This window comes from Stegodyphus dumicola, chromosome X2 (assembly GCF_044657685.1).
Source record: "Stegodyphus dumicola isolate Sdum_Otavi_A_Nest chromosome X2, ASM4465768v1".
Lineage (NCBI taxonomy): Eukaryota > Metazoa > Arthropoda > Arachnida > Araneae > Eresidae > Stegodyphus > Stegodyphus dumicola.
In genome coordinates, this window is record NC_140781.1 from 86,069,050 (window position 1) to 86,095,046 (window position 25,997).

The 25,997-nt window shown below is 33.4% G+C and overlaps 1 protein-coding gene across 3 annotated transcripts in view; it reads right to left on the reverse strand.

Moving 5' to 3' along the window:
• Positions 1–25,997, reverse strand: part of LOC118200099 (uncharacterized) — a 210,591-nt gene that overhangs the window by 100,949 nt on the left and 83,645 nt on the right. The window contains exon 1 of one of the 3 annotated variants that reach the window (XM_035372107.2): positions 9,532–9,684. The exons of the other annotated variants lie outside the window; for them this stretch is intronic. The gene's annotated coding sequence lies outside the window, so the exon portion shown is untranslated. Of the gene's footprint in view, positions 1–9,531; positions 9,685–25,997 lie in introns of those variants that run through there. 3 annotated transcript variants of the gene reach the window in all.

Sequence of the window (25,997 nt, forward strand, 5' to 3'; positions counted from 1 at the left end):
TCAAACTTGACAGCATTGCATTCGGGTGTCGTCTTGTGATTTCGATAAACATACTTATAAACTGTTAAATCTGCTTGTTCATCTGCAAGAGGAGGATAAATCGTCCTCCTCTTGATAACGTTACATCAGGTCTAATTAAATTCCTCTTCTTTCTTTATTTTTTTCCTGGTTTTGGTATATATTTTCAAGTTTTTTTTATAATTTTATGGTTTTAATTTTACATTTTTTTTTTATTTCTTAATTTGTATATTTATAGGATATTTTGAAATTTATAGGTATTGAATTTCACTTTTTAGGTCTTCGTGGAAAAGAGGTTCGAAATTTCTTATATATATGAAAAAAAATTCAATAATTTAAAAAAATTTAGTCAATAAATAACTTTTGACAGGCGTAGATTTTATATAAAGCTCTATCCGTTTCGAGGATAATTGACATGGTTTCGTCTCCTTTAGCAGACGAAGCATTATTCACTTGGCTCATCGTGCGGTTCTTAAAATAACAATAATATTAAAAATAAAATAAGGGTGGGTGCTTTTTCAAGAAGTGCATTTATGTTTTAAAAAACATGACCCTTAATGAAGACCCAGGTTGAGAAGATCAATACAACTATTGAACAAATATTTCAGTGTTTTTCTCATCTGTTCGATAGAATGTCAAATTCAGACGCTAGACAAGCAAATAATTTATGTACAGAGAAATTCGTTATTAGCAGTAGCGCAAAAGAGTAGCAGAAACCTATAAGGCCTTTTTCTTCGTTATTCGATGGGAGAAAAATACTATTATGTTATAAATCTTTAAGGAAGCAAGAAAGCTTAAATCTGATTCGAAAGAAGCTCTCTAATGCTACAATATATAAAGGAAAATTTGCTTTTCAATCGGAAATCTTCAGCATTTCATTTAAAGTAAATATTTTATTTATTTAAGTATTTTAGTATCTTTTTCAGAAAGAAATGCCAAATGATTTCATAACTAACACAGAAAAATACTGTTTCAAATGTTTTAGTTTGTTACGGTAAAGGATTCGAAGGCTATCTATCCTGGGAAGAAGGCTCTCTATAGCCTAGAATAGCTTGTTCACTTTTACTTTGCACATGGGAAAATTCAAAAGAAAGACTCATGCAGGGAGCCTATTACCAACAGAAATAAAGTCCCTCACGTAACTAACCAATTTGTGGAACTCTTATGCATTGGTGAGCAAGTTTCTTAAATATAGAAACTAGTGATCAAAAGATTAAAAAAGAGTCCGAGTTAGAAAGAAATGCAGTCTTAAATGGTCACTCTTTTAAACACACATGTTAAACAAAGATGCCATGGTTTTGGCCTGAAATATTTTTAAATCATGGTGCAATTCTAGAGAATAATTATATATATATATATTGTTATTCGAACCATTTGATATGTATGGCGTCACAAAATTCTGAGAATAAGTTTTTTTAATGAGAATGATGACGCAGTTTATTGTGCAAAATAAGTAACAAATATTTCGGCAAAAGTAGGGTAGTTGTTCCACACGTATTAAAAAGAATAAGTGCGGAATGTATAACATAGTATATTTTACTTTTGATATGCGTTATAGAAATTAATGAATGTATGTCCACTCCGTTTTGCATACAGGGTACTTTGCTTACAGCTTCCCCTCTTAGGTGGGATGTTTACCCAGAAGTGCTTTCTCTTGCTTATCTCTCTGAGCCTGTCTCTAATACAAATACTTGGAAATTCAATGCAGAAGGTGAATGCCCTGACAACTAACAACTATAGATGACATTCCAAACCGACACTGGAAATACCAAGACATTATTTAAATAGATATATTTTCTCTCCTTTTTAAATCCAATAAAACATTTTTAATATGTATCACTTCAATCCATTCAATTCAGGAAAGAAGAAGGCAATGGAGAAGGTTTAACATTTTTCGGTACGCAGAAATTTAACACAGAAAATGAAATCAGAATTTAAAAGCAATCAGAATCGATTTTTAAAAAGTTACAAAAGCATGTAGCTATGGAGAACGACATAAGATGGTAGTTTGAGGACGACATAAGACGGTGGTAAAGAGGAGCAAATTGAAAAAAGCTCAGAAAGCACTTGTGGTATACATAAAAGTGCATCTACGAAGTTTCAGGATTGAAATTCTTTCAACCGACTTCAGCGAAACTATAAAACGATAATCCGCGGTAATGACTCCAAGCACATTTCAACTTGCTTCAATTTAAATGTTACCTTTTTACGAAAAGAAATTTGAACATAATTATTGATTGGATTTTGTGCAGCCCAAACTTGCCGTTACGGATCTGTGACTGAACTGAGAGAATCTAAAAAGTTTGCCTCGCATAATGCAGTTTTTGGGAAGCAACTAGTAGCAGTCAAAACAAAAAACTTTGCACCTGGCAGATTACTCTATGTTCTCTGAAGTGAAATCTCCCCTTAAGATCTATGATTTTAGGAACATGTCATAAATTCAGAAATCACAAAAATTGTAATGACAAGAATAAAGAAGGCTTCAACAATTGGTTTCTATGAAGAAATCAATAAACGTCCGAAGCATGTGAAAGTTTAAACTGAGAAATAACCTATTTGCAGGTTATTCCTATTTTGTCTTTTTACGAATTTAGGACTGAAATTTTGTAAACGCACCGTATATGGGAGACAAATATTTCTTGTGAAAGGGGAAGTTTTATGCGAAATGCCCTTCGGATGAGTGGAGTATCAACAATAATTGAATCCTCACACTCGATTAATTATTCGAGAGTGATTCAAGAAGTTCAAGGAAACAAGATGTAGGTTGGATAAATAAGAGGATGAATACTTCCCAAGAGAGCTTTGTGTGATGAGTAGCTCTCATGTGGAAGTTTTCTCTATCATGTAAACATTGTCACGTTTTTATTTTATTTCACAACCAATTGCATTAAGATATTTCTTTATCCGTATTTTTAATATATATTTAATTGTTAGAAAATTCCCTGAAGGGTAATGTCACCTAAAAAGCTACGATTTTTAAGAACATCTCATAACATCAGAAATCTAAAAAAGTGGAAATAGTTAATAAATTGCCAGAAAATTTTAATGTCAATTGTTACAAATTTTAATGATATTCCTTTTATCTGCAATTTTAATTTTTTAAAACATTTTTGAAAATTCTCTTTAAATAATTCCTTTGACTTCAAAAAATGCTCGTCTTTTCAACCGATTCATCGCTACAACGTATGAAATAAAAGTGATTATTACCCAGGTGCTAAAGTATAAATCTGAGAAAAACCTACTTTTATTATCTGAAAAACGGTTAAGTATGTCTACAAATGGGAAGGGGTTTTGGCTTGTTTTATTCTATTATGGCAGAGTATTCCACGGCTTCCTAAGAGGACGGATGCCTTCGTGGAGGACTTTCTAAGGGAAATGGCTTATATCCACGTTGCACGGGACAGAATCATGAGAACCACCATATAGCCACAACTTTCTCCCGGATCCGAACTCAAAAATGGGAGGAGTGAAATTACCAGTGACCTTCAACGTCTGGATAATGTAAGAACTATCGGTGATTTTACAGCTGATTCAAGAAGCCAAGAGGGGAGGGAAACATCGGTCTTTAATAACACACTTTTCCATAACAACTAATTTTATACCATGAACATTATCTGAAAGGTCTGTAATTTAGCTCACTGCTACTTACGTTTGTGTTTGAACCAGTTCTAAGGAGAGGAAAACCTCTGTGAAGGATTTTCTAAGAAAACTCGCCTCGTATTTGTACTGCACACGGAGAAAATTGCGAAATCCCGTGCAACTAACCCGTTAGGTGCTTAACCCAGGTTCAGTTACCAGTGCATTAGCAGGTTTATCCGCTCGGCCAGAGAAGGACTATGGCGACCTAGAAAGTTAAAACTGATTCTGATTTCCTTACTGTGGACTTATTAATAACACCCAAAAGTTAATTTTGTTTTTCAGTTCATGTCTAAATCTGACCCAAACCTACTTAGAATCTCTTAGTAATACGCACTGAAAAAATATCAAAATCGGTAAATTCGTTCTCTGATACTTCAGTGAATTCTGCATGCAATATCATGAGGTATTCTTTTTATGTCACTTCTAAAAACATAGTGATCATTTTATCAGTTGGACATTTTTGATTTATGGGAACACATGAAAAGATAAATTACATTTCAAGAACCCTCCCATCCTCCAAGCTAAAACTGTTTTTATAAATTGTACATGCCTAAGATCAATAATTCGGGTGCCTAAAATCCTGAATATTTAGGATGCCGAAGATTTATGCCCAAGATCAATAACTGTACGTGCACAAGATCAAAGTTTAGGAAAATAAAGCTTGCAGCCATCTTTTTCGGATCTCCTATAATGCAGCAGCATTATTCAAAGCAAATCGAAATAATATTCTTCGGGATTTCCAAAGTCTTCGTACGCAATTGACAGTTTTATTCACAGCCACGCTGTAGACGCAGTCTGTAAGGTTACACTCTAATTATGCTATTAATTTAAACATTAAGCAGCATTCTTAAACTTCCATACGACCGTCTTTCACTAAGAATCCTGACACACATAAAGCGTAAAAGTAACTAGAACATTTATTTGTATTTCGGGATTCAAGCTATATAACTTAACTTTTCACTTCTCGTGGACTGTTAATGCAACCGTATTTCAATTATTTCCAAAACAAACATTAACGTTATTACTTAATTGGTGAAACAGAGAGACTGAAAAACTTGTAAGTGATAACGAAATCATGATTGTAAATGACAAGAGAGCTACTGAAATATTAATAGAATTATAAGCATTATTAAAAAACATTTTATCAGGTTTGGGTTTTGGGCATAGTAACACGTAACCGTATACAGGGCCTGGTTTAAAAAAGGCATGGAGCTTGGCCTCCATTTTCAGGGGGCTTCAAAAAGCTTCTATAATGTACAAAATATGCGGAATTTTAAATAATATTTTAAAATTATATGCTTTTAAAAATGTTTAATTAAAAGCAGGAACAAGATTTAAAATTTCATATATTAGTTTTTTTATGCGTTTCTTCGAAAGTCAAAAACTGAATCGTTCGTTGTCTTAGATTTTCACTGGCGAGTGATATTGTTTAACTAAGCCTCGGTTAGTAAACTAACGCAATCAAATTCTATTACTATGTGTTCACCATATTTAAAGCTTAAAATGCCTTATGAATATGAGAATCTTTATATATAAGCATGACACGTTTCGATGCCTACGCTAAATCATGCGACTGATTATTAAACTGATAAATAAATTACTCTTATCTCAGTAACTTAATTAATTAACGACTGTAAGGAAAACAGTAAGAATTCTTCAGGCTTTTTTTAACAATGAACATTTTTTACCAGAAAGGGGAGGAGAGCCTGGATTTAAACATATAAGCTTATATTTTACACAACACGTAATTAGCAAAAACCATGAAAACGAAACACACAGAAAGGTAAAATGTGCTTTTATTTAAACAGTAATAGTAAATTATCATGTCATTTTATGAAATACTTTATATGAGTCAAATCATTGATAATTACTTGAACACATATATACAAACTCTCCGTATACCACAAATCCCAGATTTCTAAAAGTGAGTTAGTTAAACATAGCATGCATTAGTAAAACAAACAAAAACGAAGAACAGTAGTCTAGCCTTCATTAAGAAAACAGATAAATTCACTGGCCAACTCAACCTAGCCTTTTAAAATCATTCTGTAGGCATAAATTAAGAATTAGAGAAGGATGGGGCTCCATAACAGGCTTTGTACCAGGCCTCCAGTTTCGGAAATCTAGTTTTGGGATCATGCGCCCAATTGAAAAAATTTCATTAATTTGTTATTAGGATATAAAATTGAAATAAGACAGAAGCCTAACCACATGGGTTTACGAACTATCTTCGGAAAACAACATTAAATGTAAATCACATAAAATGATTAACATCAAAACCACGTAAAAAAGAGAGTTCTTTTTAAATCTACAGTAATGATCTGTTTACTTTATAGTAAAACTAATTTTATGTTTTCAGGACTTTCGTTTTACTTCCGCGAAGAAAAGTATCAGGGGAAATTACAGGAATAAAATTGGCTAGAAAATATAATTTTCCTCCGCTTTAGGAATGTAAAACCTTCATGCGAAATCTTTTCTAAGTCGAAATGGCACAAAGCCGAAGAAGCAAATTATTCTTAATTTATATCGCAAAGATTTCTCAGGTTTCCAAAGCCTCCAAGAAAAACTTATAAAATCCCAACAGCCTATATATAAATAGTAATATCATACGCACTGCAATTTCATCTTCCTAGACTTGAGAAAGCACACCAGAACGCCTACAGGTGGTAGCAGTGATGTTAGTGCAGTTCAAGATTAGGTGCTGGGAGAGGTTCCATGATATTCAGTCGATAGGACATTTAGCCAACACGTATATTTAGTCGACAAGGTCAATTAGTCGACAAGACAGACAGTTGACAGAATATTTAGCCGACAGAAACAGTTAGCAGACAGGACATATAACTGACAGGGGCATTTAGTCGACTGCATGCTTAACCGACAATGCATTTAGCTGACTGCACGTTTAGCTCACAAGGCATACATGTAAACAACAACAACAACAAAAAAAAAAAAAACACACACACACACAAAAAGAAGCGACAACGTTTTAATAAAATTTGCCCATATTTATCTGACAAAAGGCTATTTCCACAGTATACGATGAAACGTTTATAAACAAGTACCATATTTTTGTCTTTAGTTAATACGACGTATGTCTGAATGACTTGTCGGCTAAATGACCTGTCAGCTAAATGTCATGTCCGCTAAATGTTTTATCGGCTAAATGTCCTATAGCAAAATGTCCGTGTCGGCTAATGTCTTGTGGGCTAAACGTCTGTGTTGGCTAAATATACGTGTCGGCTAAATGTCATATCGACTAATTGTTTCGTCGGCTAAGTGTCCGCGACCTGCTCGGAGATACAAAAAGATTAAGAGGATGAGAAAGTAGGAGGATCGCAGTTAGTATCCGTCGCGCTAAGATTTCTCTACATCTGTGTCGAATGCAGGGATTTGTCATCCGCTTATCGGAAAATTTCAAAATACGACAGCGAGTTTGACTATCTAGACTGCAACATTTTTTTCTATAATGCATTTCATCAAAGATAATCACAACATCCAGTCTTAAACCTGCGTATTCCTTTCAACACCGCAGAAGTCCCAGGGAATATGGCCATGCAACCAGGGCATGTATCCCGGGATTCCACTTTCAGACAGGTTCTCTAAATACTTCCACAATATTTAAATATAAAAAAATTGAAATAATTTGTTTTCAATAACATATTTTGAAAATAAAAAATAAGAAGAAAAAATTAAATTTGCAATTTCGCACTTTAGTTTTTTATACCGTTCTTCAAAAATGAGATGCTTTATCACTTTCAGCAAAGCCTTGATTTCTAAACTGTGGCTAATTTGCACAGCCGTTCTCTGCTATTATATAACCACTACGTTGTGTTGTGACTTATCTCACTTTTCTGACAGTAACATCAGAACAAGACTAAAAAATTCCTCGTGGCCAAGGACAGCAAGATTGCGCCTGTCGTTGACGAGACTCTTGCGCAACATACATGTGACAGTACGACTTCACTCAGTTCCGTCCCCAGTTTTGATTGAGAGCACCCCGGATGGACGGCTCCGAGAGTCTCTCAGCCTCTTAAGAGGACTTTCGGCTTGCCATATATTTAGAGTGTCCCCATGCCACAAAGGCACTATAAGGTACCATACATTTACAAACAATCCGTGCCTTCTCCGGGACTCGAACCCGGGCTCTTCGGTACTGCAGTAGGTTCCTCTAACCACCATACCGTTTGGGCGGCAACCACTGCATTTCAAACTCTTGATAACATGTGAATATGAAGATCTCTTGGTTATCGTGCGCATTTTATGATTATTGGGCTGACAAAACTTAATTACATTATTCTGGTCTTATCTCTGTAATTAAATTATTCAAGTTTGTAATAATATTTTAGGCTATTTTCAATCTGCAGGATGCGGAAGGTAACACTTATATCTTAGACAATACGAAATGCTTAACACAATATTTAAAAAGCTGATGTCTTACACAATACGAAATAAACTGAGACCATGAAAATAAACCATGTAGAAAGGCAAAATGCATTTTTTATTTAAATAATTTTAAATGAAAAAAAATAAAGTTTCATTAATTTGTTATTATTATTAGGTTATGTCACCAAATACTTTACATCATTCTTATCAGTGATGAACACAGGGAAAAGAACTAGAGGAGGGGGAGCCTCCAGAACAGGTTTTACCCAGAGCCACCAGTTCGTAAGTCGGGGCCTGATGTTCAGTAAAATTCAAACCCTGAGCAATATTTTTGCGTTTCGCCTTCCTTTTTGTAAAAGCAAAACACTGCTTTAGATTTCTTTTGTAAGCCGAAAAAAGTACTGCATTAAGTTCTTTTGTAAAACAAAAGCAGAATAAAGTGAATTTTATAAAGAGAAGTATATTTACAATCTAAAGAAAATAACATCAGAGAAATTGGGTTCCAGCGAAGGTTTAAATGGTTTAAAATTATTATTATTATTATACTCTTAGTTATGAATAACAGTACCAAAGTTCGTTCTTATTCTAATAATAATCTGATAGAAAGCGACTATTGCAAATCCTTCAAGTGCTTCTGTAAGAAATGTAGTACTGCAGAGCTTTGACAACTATTTGTAAAATTTAAATTACAAATTTTAAAAAATTCACATTTAAATAAACACCATTTTGTGTTAAAAATTTAAATTGGCTTATTAAATACTAAAAAATATCAACGCAAACTATTACAGATACAGTGACTCATTTTGAGAAAACGTATTACTGGCACCTAATAATTCTTAAAAATTCATTAAATAAGTAAAGAAGAGAAAGGAAAGAAGAGACGATCACATCATATCTATAAAGGTAAACTTGTGAAAATATGCTATATTGTAAATGTGTTTGTACAACAGTATACCAAGAAGAAAGCATAGATTATGACAAAGCTTTCGAGGGCTGTCTGCCTAAGGATAGAAATCGAGGGGTTTTTAATGAAAACTCGCTCATATTCACATTACACATGGAATAAGCTATGAAAGCTTTCATTGCAGCCCGTTTTCCGGGATTTGAATCCGGGTCAAATTATCAGTATTCAGTAATTTTACCGCTCGGCCACCGGTGGACCAGTGAGTAAGAAAAGAAATAAGAAAACTCCGTTTAAACAATTCATTCTGATCCATTAAATTTTGTTAATACGATGTATTAATTTTCAGCTATCTTACAGCTAAAAAAAATCGTGTATTGTTTCTTTTATTGTACTTACCCTTAAATTCCATTCATTGCGCTACCGAATAATTTTAAATGAAAGAAGTCTTAATTTAAAAATATTCATTGCAGCTATCAGAGCACAGGGATTATATTTGCATATAGCAACCAATCATTAGTTTGCCAGTTATATGAAAAAGGATCAATCGGCAATTACAGAAACATGAAAAGATATTGAATTTTACTTACTTTATCACGCGCCAGGAGCAACTGACTTCATCAACTCTCCACTCCAGAATATGTGCACTCTTTAAATACAGTAGCGCTAGGAGAAAAAAGCCGCTTATCGAGCCAAATGCATCGGGCTCGTTTTATCGACAGAAACGTTGTTTTTGCTCAGATATCGTCGTCCTGATTGCCATTTTTGGCGACTTCTCATGTCGCCAAAGATTCTTTTCTTCTTATTTCTTTCTAAACATGATTGAAATTTATCCGATAATTGCTTATTTTTTGCTCGTGTGAGTATTATAAATTTGCTGTTTGATGAACAGTTTATAAGAACGATTTTTTTCGTAAGGAATAGTTAAAAGGCCTACTAGAAGCACATTTTCGAATTCAGATCGAATGATTTGAGAGTTGTAGAGTTGTATGGCAGACCTATTTTATTCCCCACCCGTTTTCTCTTTTCTTCTTTGTTCAACCTCTTCGTTTTGACATTAGGAACCTTTCCCTTCAGGCTATTTTAACATTTCTTACATGGACGTTGCCTTTTCTAATTTTTATATCTTCTTCCAGAAAGGTGTGGAGAAGAAATATTTTATGAATTTTTCAGTGCATCATGTTTTTTAAAGCTTGACTTAAATTCAGCTGGAGCTTCCTGGTGCCAAGCTTCGGTTTTTGATTTAAACTGTAATTCTAGTTGAATCTCAAATGAGATAAGCTCTGGTATTTTAATTTATTATTTAACTATTTGTTATTATTTTAACTTGATTTATACATTTTTTATTTATCTCCTTTCCTTTTGTTTTCTTATTAATCATGATTTATTTTATTTATTTATTTTTACTTTTATTTTTTAAATTTTTTATTTATTGTTTCATCACTTTTAATTTTAGTCCTGCTGTTAAATATCTCCAATAAATGTTTTTCAGTTTACCATGGAACTCCTTTTCGATTTAAATAGAAAAAAGCAAAACCCTAATTACAAACTGTATATTTTAAAAAATAAATTTAAGAGACAAATAGAAAACTTTAATAATTCTGAATCGCATATTTTGTTTAGACCACGAAGTTACGGAGGACTGCAAATCCACCGTGCTGTAAATTTTAAAAGTATAAATGTTAGTAAGTCAAACACAGGCAAAATTCAGTTCCAGATAAATGCTGGTTTCATACAGAAAGTCTGAATTTCGATGGATGGTGACACGGGCCCCTTTTCTTCAAAAAGCAAACTGCCTCGTGTAATACAGAGAGTTTATCTCTAAAAGCCAACCTCAATCTACTGTTCAATTTAATTTTTAAATTTCCAGTTGGCCTGCTTCTTTTTGCAATATGCTATTAAGAAGCTCTAGATTCTATTGTCGATTGAACATGGAAAATGACATGCTGTCATTTAATAGAAAAAAATATTGATTGATTGAAGCATTTAAATTTCGAAAGCATCGAGTAACGTTACTGTAAACTACTAATCAAATTTCAGATCTTGTCTTGCTTACGACATCAAAAATTAATAATACCGTCTTTAACTACAAGGAATGCGTTGACACGTAAATCCGACATTCAAAACAAGTAAAGTAGTAGTCTACTCATTTGCAATTTGTTTTGCTGTATAAAAATAAAATAACATTGAGAAAACTTAATTTACAATTTAGGAACCCTTGCTGCTGAGGCACACCATTTAGTATCTTAACTCATAAATGAGAAGTATATAATAACTCATATATGAGAAGTATATAATAACTCATATATGAGAAGAAACGTTAAATATCAAAACCATTACAAATAATTATGTAAATAAACTTTTGAAAGATTTCTTCTTTTGGTCAACAATTTTTAGGAGCGGAACAAAACACTAGGTAACAGATATAACACAAAATGATTTCAGTTATTACGCAGTGAAAATATAATGTTGTTACTAAATCCCAGAACCATGTATGGGTCAGATGTGAGCATATATGTGAGATTATAAGTACAGAACATTAGTTAGCAACAGCATACGACTTTGCCTAGTTCCTCATTAATTTTTATTGAAAATACTTCAAGGAACTGATGAGGAAAACTGATGATCTTGTACATTTTAGAATTAAGATTAGAAACAGAAACCGTTCCAATAACTTCTCGAGAAGATTTTCATATAAAAAAGTTTTTTTTTTTCGAACGGATTTTAAATTGCTTCCATTTTGGACTTGGTGGATTAAATACTTCCACCAAGTCCAAAATGGACTAATATATTATAAAATAACATTGAGAAAACTTAATTTACAATTTAGGAACCCTTGCTGCTGAGGCACACCATTTAGTATCTTAGCTCATAAAATACTGATATAAGAAGAAACGTTAAATATCAAAACGATTACAAATAATTATGTAAAGAAACTTTTGAAAGATTTCTTCTTTTGGTCAACAATTTTTAGGAGCGGAAAACTATTATTAATATAATTAATAATAGTGGATTAAAATACTTCAGACATGAGCATTCATGTCTGTATAAGACATACCCTATCAATCATCATATCGAAGGGCAAGAGGTATTCCACAACTAAAAATAAAATTCAACAGCTGAATAAAATTTAATATTACATAATGATGTTTTGATAGACAAGTGAAAATTCAATTTCTGGCTAGAATTTTGTCAGTAAGGATATGAAACTGCAGTCAGAGATACGCTGGTGGAAACACTGTGTTTCTACATAGTCACCATACTTATTCAAGCATTTTTTAAACTTAGCTACCAATGCATTCATTCTATTGGAAAAGAACTTGGTGTCACGATCCTCCAGATCAGATGATAAATGTCTATTGCACATTTTCTACAACCTGAAATCACTGTTCACGAAGATGGTTTCTGGGCTTTAAGAAATCATAGTAGCTAGGTTTGGGCTGCAAGAAAGGCATCTTAAAATATCCTAGTTTAGATCTAAAATATGAGAAAGAAAAAGTTGGCCACTGTGCAATCGCCCATTGTGGTACAATGCCCATTGTGGCATTGCCAATAGCCCATTGTGGTACATTTTTTTTCATCGACTCTAGTCTGGCCCACCAGCGGCCGATCGGTAAAGTCGTTGTTAGCTGGGAGTTCGACCAGGGTTCGATTTCAGGAGAACAGCCTCGTTTCCATGGTTTTCCCTAGATACGTTTTAGAAAGTCCTCATGAAGGCGTCCGTTCCCTTAGGCAGACAATCCTAGTGTGCTGTGCCATTAACCAGATCTCTATCTATTAGATCTTCTTTCCTTCCGAAGAAAGGAAAGAAATTTATCAGAATTTCAGTTTTGGTTTCAGATGCAGTTTAGCAGAAATGGATCTCTTAAATAAATTCAGAACTGCAGGAACTGTTCCATTATTTACACTGACTGTTTTGTAATCAATTCAAAATAAGCAGCGCGTTATCTAGCTCCACCCACCTCCAGTCCTCCATACCATCACTCACGTTTATCTGCCTGTTGCGATACGCAACATAAATCTGCTGACAGCGATGCAGTTATCATTTAGATGCCTGAAAAAGACCTTGGAAGAGTTAAAGCACTATGTAATAGTACTACGTAATGGCAGAATTATTTGAACTCATAATTCAACACATGAAAGCCAATATAATGTGAAATGTGTAATTTCATCAAAATATTGAAGTAAAACATTTTTTTAATAAGAGTGAGGATTTATTTATTAAAATTTCGCTTTTTTGTATGAGAACATACATTTACTCTACTATGTACATGATCGGGAAACTAAGCGGAGATTGCTATTATTCCAGATTTCATGAACGGAATTTTATTCAAACACGGATCAGCAGGAAATAATATAAATATTCTCTTTTTAAACAAATAAAAAGATGATGCGCATCTTACTCAGCTAAGTATAATGTTGGAATTACTCAGCTAAGTATGATGTTGGAAACATCCTGTATTAACTCCAGAGAGCCGCAATGAAAAAGAAATTCCTGGTCTCAATAGCCATGTTTTTTTTTAACTGAAAGCAATGAGAGAAACTGTAAAAACTCACACTCTTAAAAGTGTTAAAGCTATTAAAACTGTTCACTCTTAAAAGTAGTAATTTTAATTAATATTTCTCATCATCACTGAGTTGATTTAAATGTTATCAAAACTTTTTTTTTCGAAACATAAAAGCAACATAATGGCAATATGCAACGATCTCGATTTCACTTCGTAGGTCCTAGGAGCAATTTTTGTTCAAAACTAAAAGAAATTTAGGCAAACAGCTCTCGCATGCTTTGTCCTAACTGACGATAAAGCGCCACAAAACGACAAACAGCGTATTTATTACGGGTAAGTACATTAACTGTCAAAGCGAGGGCAGAGTGGAGGATTTTATCTTAATAAACTGCTACACTACACATGAGAAAAACTTCATAAAAAACACGAGGAAAATCTTTTAATCGCACCTTCGGATAACTGTTTATGTTTCTTGACTTTAACGGCTGGTTCATTTTATAAAGCTTTTGGCATATATAGCTTGATTATCATACTATTTAAATCTTTTTTGGTATTTTAATATTAAATCTGAACTTGCTTACTGTTTCCAGCAAATTTTCTACTTTTTCAGTTGACTATATATTTGAATTATCACTGAACATGTATATATAATAAAACCTTACTAAAACGACCACCTTTCAATCCAAAAGATTTTGCCCTTCTTTTGCGATGTAATGACTATCGGTGGTCCTCAGTACCATTATTTTAATTATTGCCTCAGAAAAAGTAGTTACTTTCAAATGGAGTGTATCAGGAAGGTGATCACCGTGTTAGATTTCAAATCATTTGAATTAAAAATTGTAATTGTTTATTTATTATTATTATTATTATTATTATTTTGGAGGAAGAGGGAGACAAAAAACCACAGAAAAGTACTCAGCTCGTCTTAAAAAATAAATTTGGCAAAGCATCGGCATTAGCTTGGACTTACATTTTTGTTGCTTCATATAAATTACTGCACATTTTACTTCACACATTTTAGAATCTAATTCACAGAGCTTTAACGTAGGAAACTTTGACAATACTGCTCGCACTCTAAATGATAATTATACATACGACATAAATGCTAATAAAATAACTAATTTCCATAAACTGCCAATATTCTGTTTTAAACGAACAGCAAAACTACTGCATGGAATATGAGACACATAAATAACAAATACCATGATTTTGTTGCTATGGAAGAATATCAAACTTTTATTATTGAGATGCATATAGCGTCATAAACAATGTCAATATACTGAGTCAAAAGTTTCCTATTTTGCAAGGATGTGATTTGTCTTTGCAAAATAAGAATAGCATCATGTATTTCAAGTAATGAATATTAGGGCAGTCTATAAATGTAAATGCGTGAAATAAAAGGAGAGTTTCCTTATTTCTCAGTCCGAAAATTTCATCATAGTTTTAGAATACAAGCGAACGGGATAATTATACACATTTTCTAGGTTTCTCAATATGCAACGTAAATACCAGTCAGCTTTTTTTCTCTTAGCCTGCACAAAATATTTTGCTTTAGAGAGGTAAAACTTTTACAGATAATTTTTACAGCTTCGCTGTATTCAATTAAATAAACAAACATAATTTCTAAAACTGGCTGAGAAATTCGCATGTACACTACACAATAGCATCAACGAATTCATTGTTAAAGCTAGCTATCAACTTAATTTTCCTAATAATGCCTTTTTGAAATGGAAAGATAAAAACTTTCAGCAAATTAAAACTGAACTGAAACTAATATTTGAAAGAAGTTGAGAACAATTTAAATGAGTTTAAAAGTCATTTAAATTGTTCTCAACTTCTTTCAAATATTAAAAATTTAAAACAATTTACGGTCACCTAAATTGATAAAGCAAATAATAATTTTAGCATTATATGAACAATTTCCTACAAAACTATTATTAGCAAAGAACTTTATAACGCCAATACTTACCAGCTCGCAAACACTACAGAAACTTCTATAATTAATAGAAGTAAAACATTTTATAGAAAATTCAAAATTATATAAATCCAGAGTATCACAGATTTACTAACCTTTACGTTCTTCCTAAATTCCATAAACCACCACTTACATTCAGATTCATTGCAAACGACACTAATAATTACAAGAAAAATCTAGACCATTATTTTGCACTTCAACTTAAAAAAAAAAAAAAAAATGTAAATTGATCTTCAATACTTGTAACACAGAACATGATTTTTGTTGGATCATCGATAATAACATTCCTGTAATTAATACCATTTAGTCTATTGATATACAAAATACCAACTGCTATGATTTTTAAATATTATATACTTCGCATTCATTAGAAGAAATCTATACTAGCCTGCTTGATCTACCCAAAATTTCTCCTGCTATGATGATAGTTTTAGACTTTAATAAATAGAAAAACCTAACTTAATTACACTATTTTTAATAACTACATTAAATTTTAAAATCAACTTTTTAAACATGTAAGAGGAATCCCATGGCAGCTCACACATATACAAACCCTTGTAACCTATTCTTATTAATTAAAGAATTTACCTCCCAAAAAAACTTTATAGCAAAAAGATTTAAATTACTACGCTCATACTTACAGATACATAAGTGACCTTATTACCTTTAATAATTTTAACAAAACAGAAAATTCTCAAATTTATCCAGAGAGCCTTACTCAGGATAAATATAAAACAAATACTTCTCAAAATGTAGTCTACTATCTAGATCTTCAAATAATAAACTACAGAAAGATTCTGTTGTTTAACAAAATACGTTGTTAAACAACAGAATCTTTCTGTAAATAAAATTGAATTTTACTACTAACAAATTAATCAATTGGACTTTCAACCCTTCCAAAAAAGTTGCTAGTAATACAATAATTAACCAAATACAACGCATTAAAGTATTTGTACAGATACAATAGATCTAAAACACGAAATTCTACTACTTATTCAAATCGTTAAAAATAATCAAGTGTCAAATAACTTTATTAATCTTTGTCTTAAAAGAGGGGGCATTAAGTACACAGTCTAAATTATTTGGGTGATAGGGGTATGATAATTTATTCCTAAACCTTTAAAAGACGAAATGTTGGATGACTATCAGTTAAAGTATAAAGATATTAGGTATTTTTTTTTAAAGCAAGAAGGATGAAAAAAGAGCAACGCCTTCGCCGGGAATCGAATCATGGACCTCTAGAATACGCGCCCAGCATGCAGATCACTACACCACGAAGGCACGCTAAGAAGGCGGGAGAAATACTTTATATATTCCCCTTTTTAAAGGGCGACTGGGGTTTTAGGGGACCCAATCGCCAAATCTTGGGTGAGGAGAATCATCATCCAACATCTTTTTAGTTCGGGAGCCACTGTAGAGACATTAGGTATTTTTTCTAAAGCAGGAAGGATAAAAAATGAGCAATGCCTTCGCCGGGAATCGAACCACAGACCACGCGTCCAGCATGCAGACTACTACGCCCAGGCGGCATGCTAAGAAGGCGGGAGAAATACCTTATGAAAGTATCTGTAAATATTGTAATTACTCTAGTTATTGGATATAATATAAATAATCTTTTTATTTCTGGCATTTCTTTCCTGCTTTTACTAACAAAATGGAAGTATTTTATATTTCTGAGTCTACTCAGCAGCTCTTGAATAGTGAAGATTTCTTTTACTTTTCTTTTATTCCTTTTCAATGCATACAATTAGTCAGAAATCAATTAATTTCTTCTGTTGGTCAGTTTAAAGACAAATTTTACCAGAAGGTTTCTACTCAACAGCTTTCAGATTAACCACATGCCTCTTCTTCTTCTTCTTCTTCTTTTTTTTTTTTTTTTTTTTTTGATGCCTTCGAAAAATAGCATCCAACACGTCCCCGCCTACGCACTCTCTCTCTTCCCCTCTATTCTACATCCCGCTTCGAGTTCCATTCTGAGTACGAAGAAAGTAACGGATATATTGTATCAGTTTCACAGCTAGCAATAAATAAATTTTCTTTCCCCACACATTCTTAATGTTTCATTTTAGTCTTATGAAAACATATTTTTGAACACTTGTTCTCCACTGTTTAATTATTTTAACAAAGTTTGCATTGTTTCAACATGATCAAAGGAGAAAGTGTCGGGCAGCAATTTTCTCTAAAAAAATAAAACTCTTGTTACGAAATGTACAGGCGCAGTAAGATAGCTTCACCGCAAAGCAGTTTTAGGGTTGCCATAAAATGACGAGGGAAAGCAGGGTTGCCACATTTGGCGACATATGGTAACAAAATTAGCGACATCCCATGGACGGATGGAGAACCTTCTCTGGAATGAATTCTTACCGGTTTAGCCCAGAATGTTCTCGAACACAAGCCGAAAGCTATATAAACCCTGCTGGTCCGCAGTCAGTGTTTGTGTGTGTGCCTCGTCTAGCGAGCTGATAGTCAGTCATTGAGCGAGCGTCTCGAAGTCTAGCGCTGAGTTGGTCGTCGAGTGCATCGAGAGAGTCTTTTAGTGCATCGCGAATTAGTGCATCGTCGAGTTTTGTCTTAGACTGTGCTGAGTCGAGAGCTATACTCTTGTGTATCGTCGAGTTCATCGCGTGGAGAGTCGTGAGAGTACGTGGAGTTCCGAGAACGACTAAGCAGAGTTGGGAGTTGTACTCGGGTGCTTTGCGGTGAAGCTGTCTCCACCGTTATTGCCTGACAGTGTGAAGGCTGTGTCGCTGAACATGTCAGCTTGTTTATAACAATTCGACTACTGTAGAAGTGATTTTGGAGCTATCTGATTAATACTGGTAAATAAAAGTGTGTTTCGATATTTCATCATGTGTCGTCGTTATTCATTCCAAATCTACGAACCTCGTACGAACTAGTGAAGGAAGAAAATAACGTAACACTCTTATAAGAATTATGTATTCCGATCAGAAGATTGCATTTTAAGTTAGACAGAATCTTCAATTTCTTACTGATTCTTAATTAGCAATTTGAATAATTTTAACTCAGTCTTACTCAGAAGTTAGTTTGTTCCCCTTGAAAATTTAACTAATTTCCGGTCAAGGACGATAATTACTTAGTTTACTGGTTGCACTTTCGCTTTTAATTATTCCATTTTAAATATGCTAATAAGTAATTTCATTTTAATAGAATTCTAATCACTTTATTTTTAAAGGAGATAATATATTCAATAATTTACTAGAATATATATATAATAATTTGACAAATATTATCTATTAATATAAAGCTAACTTAAAGTTAATTAAAATTTAAATTTTAAATTATGAAATTTTAATTGCATACAAATAAAAGATTAATTATTGCTGCGAACTAATTTACAATATCATTTAAATTCTGAGAGTATATGTATATTAAGTGCAAGTATCTAGAACCATGGCAAAATATATAATATTCCAAAAATGTTTTTAAAGAATTTTTAAGACTAAATTAATTTGCAAAAAGTGAATAATTTTTTAGCAGGGCTAGCAACATTTTTGTATACAGAACAAGCATTTTACATTTTGCATTACTGAAGAGTTTACAGAATAGGTTTTTTACAGTAGATCACACAGGTAGCTTAACACTCAATTTTACACTGTATTATCGCCCCCTATTTATACAGTTAGCAGAAACAAACTACTCAACCTCACTTAGTTTAGCAAATGCTACTCCACTCAGGTAAATTAAAACTTACTATTTACTTGCCTTTTTAGTATTATTTTTGTATTTTGATAGATTGTATATAGTTTATTTTTGATTTACGTGCATAATTCGCGTCGGGAAAGTTTTCAAATAGGCAAAGGTTTCTAAATTACTTTGGTTTTTCTAAGAAACTTTGGTTTTCTACTCTTATTATATTTACAATTTACATTTAATTAATATTTTGATTCTTAGTCAATTTCCTTTCTAAATTTCTCAAAATTTGTCAGGACTAAGTGTTCTGTGCATACATTTGGCAAACATAATGGTGACAGTATCAAGGTCCTGATCTCGAACAGTGAGCTATGTTCTTGTGAGTGCTAGAAGAACTACAACGTCAGAAGAGTGTAAAAGGCCCTTTTATTTAAATCACTATTTACAACAACTCCCAGCTCGGGAGTGATAACAGAAAAAATAATGACCGCGTTTGGGTCTAAACTGAACAATCAAAACAATTTAAAGTAAACCTTCAGTAAACATTTAAATAGTCGCTGTTCACAGAGCTTAATCGTGAGATTGGCCTATCTGTGGTGCGTAGCAAGCCTTAGCTAAGTACTAACGCACTTAAATCACTTCAATAAGTATTAGAGTAATAGCGCTAAGGCGTAAGAATTTATATACTACTTAGTCTGACGAACGTCCACCGAGCCAACGTGGTCTGAGACTAAAAGCTCTCTCACACTTGAGAAGTTCCTTACTAACCTTTAAATACAAAACTTGGCTCCAACACAAATTAGCATAAAGCTGAACCGCGCGCTCATTCTGAAGGGAAGTTGAAATAAGAGTTTACAGGAAAGGGTAACTTAAAATAAAAAGAAATTTGGTTAGTTTAAATTAAAACCTTACAAATTCATTTAGTTTACATTTCTTTTTTAAGTAATTCACTACATTTGGTTTAACTTTTACTTTTGAATATTACTATATCCATGCCTATATGGATGACGAAACACGAATTGAGTAATTGAAGAATTAGGTATGGAGTCAACTTCCCCTTAATAAGTTCTGTCTGTTGTCAAGATCTTCGAATTTTGGCAAATGATTTGATATTTTTCGGCTGAAATAATTGTGATTCAGCGTAAAGATTAACTTTTATCGTAGAAGCTGATTAAAGCATTTTGTTTTACCTGAAATATTCATATAAAGCGACAAGAAAATGTTTGCGTACGCATGAGAAATGCAGGATGTTTGACTAGTAGGAGGTCCCGACTTATCATTTAGTAGAGACATATTATGCAAGCGAGACGGTTGCAACTATGGGATACCACAACGGAAAGAAACATTGCAATGCCATCCAGTTCTGAAACAGCTAATTATTCTGCTGCATTAGGAACCAACGTCAGTTTTTGATATTTACCTTATTTCGGCCAATTTCGGCCGCAGTTGCAACCAATGTCGATTTTTGATATTTAATTCCCAAATAAGCTCTGGCCTGACATAATAAGTATGTATACGATTGAGCAGAAAGTGTCTTTGGTCGGATTATATTGGACTATACATTAATTCAAAGTTGTGTGCTCAAATTCAAAAAACAATTTACACTGAGCTTTAAAGGGCCGTTCGCACTGGTTCTGAGCTAACGGAGACAACTGACGTAGCCGACCTATCTCCAAAACCAGTTTTTTCCCATAGGGCAGCAAGTTTAAAAATCTGAACTGCAGGCATAGCGGAGCTAGCAGACACATGGAACTGATTCCGTAAGCTCAGATAAATACCAGTGGGAATAGCCCTTTAGGTTTCGCTTGATTTGTTTGACTACGACAAAGCGCGCGAAAGCTATTTGCATAAGGGAAGGGATGCCTTCGTGGAAGACTTGTCGTTGCGTCCAGCATAGCGAGGTAAATTGTAAGAGCTCCAAAATATTTCAATAGCAGTTGCAACCAGCTTCTTCGAAGAATATAATCTTCAAAGAACTACGGCTGTCAATGTTTCCAGAGATAGGAGGATTTTTTTTAGCTAACGGATAGCGTTAAAGAAAAAGACGAATTCCAGTAAAACCCGCACATTCCATCATCGATGCTGCAGATCCATGCTGAGTTGCTCATTAAACAGACATTGACAAAAATTCAGCGCGCCTGGTTACTAAGTGTCTGCTGGAAAAAGGCGACCATTTCCAACATTTGTTGCCATGTAGTAAGCTGGAATATCTGAAGTATGCAATACCGCAATAACGTTTCCCTACCTTGTATATTACGTTCTTTGTAGACAATATCTTGGTCCCTCCTACGAATGAAATACTTTGAACAATTCCATTCGATCAGCTATTCTAAATAAGCAACGCAGTAGTTGCTTTGGTTGAGAGTTTCCTTTGAGAGCGAATTCATTTTACACATGACCTAGTGGTATTAAATGTATACTTCACAATATTAGCCAAGAACACAAACTACAGGAACAAAAGATTGTTTAATCAAAACTGCTCGTCATATTTTAATTTATCAACACACAAGAAATCAATGTGCATCTGTGAGAAAAGTAACATATAACTTGAATATTTTCCATGCTATACGTTATAATTAATGAGTGTGACTACAAAAATAGTCACACTCATTAATTATAACGTATAGTACAACGTCCCATAAACGTACAGATGGGTTATAAAAGCCTGAGTTTGTGGCCATTTGTGCGTTTCATTTCCCAGATATTACTTCATTAGCCAATGTCACACAAGATGTCTCATAAGTTCAGTCTCATAAAGATTAATCGATAGCTTTCAAGACGCTGATAAGTTGTTAAAGTAGCACTGACTGCTCCCACCGAGCTCAGACTTAGCACACATTGACTTTTATCCGTAGAGTGATTTAAAAGCACAGTGCAACTCCAATTATCCGAACACCGACTATTCGAATCGCTTTCAGAATTTTTCAGAATCAACTGAAGAAGAGAAAGGAAAAGGAAAAATAAGCTCAAGAAAAAGAAATTGAGGAGACAGCAGAAGATGAGGATGACGTGTCACATGAGGAATGAAGAAACATCCGTTTGAAAATTCCTGGTTGTTCAGAAGTTAGGGCTGAGAATACAGCAGAATGGATGGTGTGTGATTCGTCAGATCCTGAGATTCAAATTTTAAATGATGATTTATTTATTTATTTATCACCACTGAGCAGGCTTCTAACCTAAGGTGTATACCAAGCAGAATAGTGCCTGCTCAGCAGGAGATCAAGTACAATCTAGCAGTAGCCACTACTAGGGTAGGGCTGTACATATTTTTTAACAAAATCAGACAGTACATACAGTAGCAGTATTTCAAAAACAAAGACAACTTGCATTCATATGCTACATATAATTCAGGGTTATAAGTTGGTACTTAATATAATAAAAAGAAAGTTGCTGAATAAATTTTACAAATACTTAATTAATAAAAAAAATAAATAAAGGGAAAAAATAAAAATAAAATAAAAAATAAAATAAATACAGAAAAAGTAATATAAATAAAATGAATAAATATATGCAAATAAATAAACGTAAATATAAATAAAAAATAAATAAATGAATGTATAAAAATAAAAAAAAAAGATTATACAACGATTACTTAGCTATTTGATGAGTACGAATGTCGCTATCGTATGAGTACTTAGCTAGTTGATGATTGTGAATATCTTTCTTTACAGAATTGTAATATTTTAGTCAGTTTAGTAAGAGCTCCCTTAGTTTTTAATAGGTGTAAAGTTCATTGTTCCCAGTATTGTTCAGATGGCTTGGTCAAGTGAAAAGGTTTCGTAAGACAACAGGAAAAGGCATAATGATCCGGAGTTCCTTGCTGGCCACATTCACAAGTGTCCAGTTCTGTAATATCAAATCGATGAAGATATGTTATGAAAGGTCCATGGTCTGAAAGAAAGTTTGTCAATGCAGAAGAATATGTAAGCATCTGTAGAGACATGGGGACAAAAACGGAAAGTCCGTCTTCCCGTTGTTGCAATATTCCTTCTGGATTGCCAGTGATTCATTAAGTACTTATAAGTAATCCTTTTAAGATAATAACTTGGCAAGGGCAAGGGATGTTCCGCCAAGTTAATGCCAGTTGCTTTCTAAATGATGATGAACTTACTGATCATCTAAATGATGATGAACTTATTGAAAGTGTGAGAGAAAAAAATATCGAGGAAGAAGATGTCCTTGATGTCGAAGTTGAAGCAGGCCACGGGACCATCCGCTAGTGAAGCGTTTGTCGGCCTTGAAACTGCGAAGGGGATGAAACATCAGTCCGAATGCGACTACATGCAATTTCTCATTGTCAAGCGGATGCGCGACTTGGCTGCCCGAAAATGGATAAGACAGTCAAACAGCTTACTTTGACCGAGATGTTCAGCAAGCAATGACTTTCAGCACTTGTAAGTACTGTTATATAGCACTTGCCAGAACGCTATATAACATGTACGTAAGTGTTGCCTTTTCATTTTAATTAATTAAAACCTTTTCTTTAAAAATAGTTTTTTTCTCCCGTTTTCAACATACACAGTAATTAAATAAAGTATACATAGACCCTTTCTTCGAAAAAAATCCAATTATCCGAATTTTTGATCATCCGAATAAGGTCCGATCCCAATTGATTCGGATAATTGAAGTTCTACTGCATTGGTTTACGTCCAGATTAGTAATCGACAGCCGCTAGAACAATGAAAATATTACTTTGACATTTAGATTGATCCTACTGTCACTGAACTTATGCAGTTGAAATGAACTGGATCTGTAGTTGCAAACAAAGACGATAAATTTTGAAAAGATAGCATAAAATTCCATTTTATTGGGTACTATGTATATTCAAGCCTCATTATTGTCATTATATAATATAAGTTCTGCTTCCACTGAACTTTAGCACAGAAAACATAATGTGAAAACATTTCATCCCGATGTTATTTAGTTGTCTCAGATTCGTTGTTAAAGGAGAAAACTTCAAATGTTTCTTTAGCCCCCCCAAACACATTCAGAGGTTATTGCGACGCACATTTACGATTCATACTTTAAGAAAACAGTCATGCAATAGCACGATTCTTCGTCAAAAACTGAACTCTACTGTGAATGTTTAAAGGTATTTTTCCCTCGGTCGTCTAGTGGGTCATGAAATATTTGGATTTTGGTGTGAGATGTGCTTTAAATAGCTGTTGTGAACCGAACTGAAGACCAAATAAATTTGGAAGCTAATGTCATATTTACCCCAAAATGGGAGCTAATTATTTGAAAATGATCCACTTCGAGCCAGGAAAGTCATCCTAGAATATTAATATGACGTCAGTGATTTCATTGACGAAACGTTTTTACTGGCAAACATAAATATGTGAAGTGCTACGAATTTTTAGTAAAGTCGCCTTATGTTAGTCTGCGTATTTACTTTACATAATAATATTAATTATAATAATATACATAATAATATTAATTATTTTAATAGTATTGATTATATTTTCGGTAATAATGTGTTTGTGATGCTGGTCAATGCGTTTCTCAAAGCTCTGTACATGGTAGAAGCAGGGTGGGTCAGTAACTGGTTCACTGCTGTGGTTGGTAATGATAATAATTAATTTTTTATTAAAGCAGATTTTCATGTTAGATTCATTAACCGGAAATCACTCTGGTATCAATATCTAGGGGTTGGATTAATAGGCTGATTTATTTATTTATTTCGTTGATCCGACCCTCTGATGACGATGTAATTTGTTATTCCATTTTTGGTTTTGACATGTTTTGTCCCTTTCATGCAGGTTTGCCACTATGCTTCTGGGTTCTGGTTTTTGCACATAATTTATTCCGAATTGAATATGGGAAGGGCTTTAATCATACTATTTATTTCAATTTATTTTGCATTATTACCATTATTTGTTGCTGCTTTTCAGCGGGCCATTGGATTAGGTTTCGAACTGCTTATTATTTTGTAATCATTCATTTATATATGTGTACTATAGTCAAATTAAGATGTTTAAAAAAACTGTAAAGAGAAGATTTAATCATATTTTACTGGCTGGAGGTGAAATGAATATAAAATTTTAAGTTTTCATTTCTAAAGATTTGACCAAAGTCATTAAACTGAAATCGATTCAAATTAATTAAGAAAACTACTTATTTCTTTACTGAAACCCTATTGGGAAATTATTGTTAATCTTGAAGGCAGAAATATGAAATTTGATATCTTCCGAACACTGAAAAGGACATTAATTACGCGAATTTTAAAACAAGCTAGATTCAAGAATGAGGAAATCAAATGAGGAAACTATGTAGTAGCTGGGTTATTTCCCACACTATGATTCGCATTCTTTATCATTCCGATGCTTTTAAAAGGGAATCTGACACACAGATGCAATCAACTTTACTTGTAGACACTCATTTGACTCTTTTCTTCTAAAAGGCAATGTAGTTCATCAAAAAGGTATTCATCTGCTAACGACAGTGAAGTACCGCGAAACGAGTTAGCTTAAAAAAACCCCAATAAGCATATAACTGCTAAACGAATTGCTGCTATGAAAATGATGAAAATGGGATTTTTTTTTGGGGGGGGGACCCCTATGTCATTTTCTAAGCTGTCAGAGTGTGAAAGGAAATTTCTAATGCTCTTACATCGTTTGTTTCTTTCTGAAATCTCAACATTTATATTATGTGCAGATAAACAGTAATTCTCGCATTCTGCCATAAATTCTGATAAGATAGCGCTCATTTTTTATTCCTTTTTTTTCATATAATTAACTGTTCCGGATAAACTGGAATATTCTCATCAAGTACGATTCGTTATTAAGCACGCATACACACACCATTAAATAAACAGGACTTCTAAAGCCTGAATCTTTTCTTATAATGGATAAGCAGATATTGTTAATGCAAGTCTTAGACGAGCGTCGTAACACATATGTCACCTACTTCGAGCACCAGAATA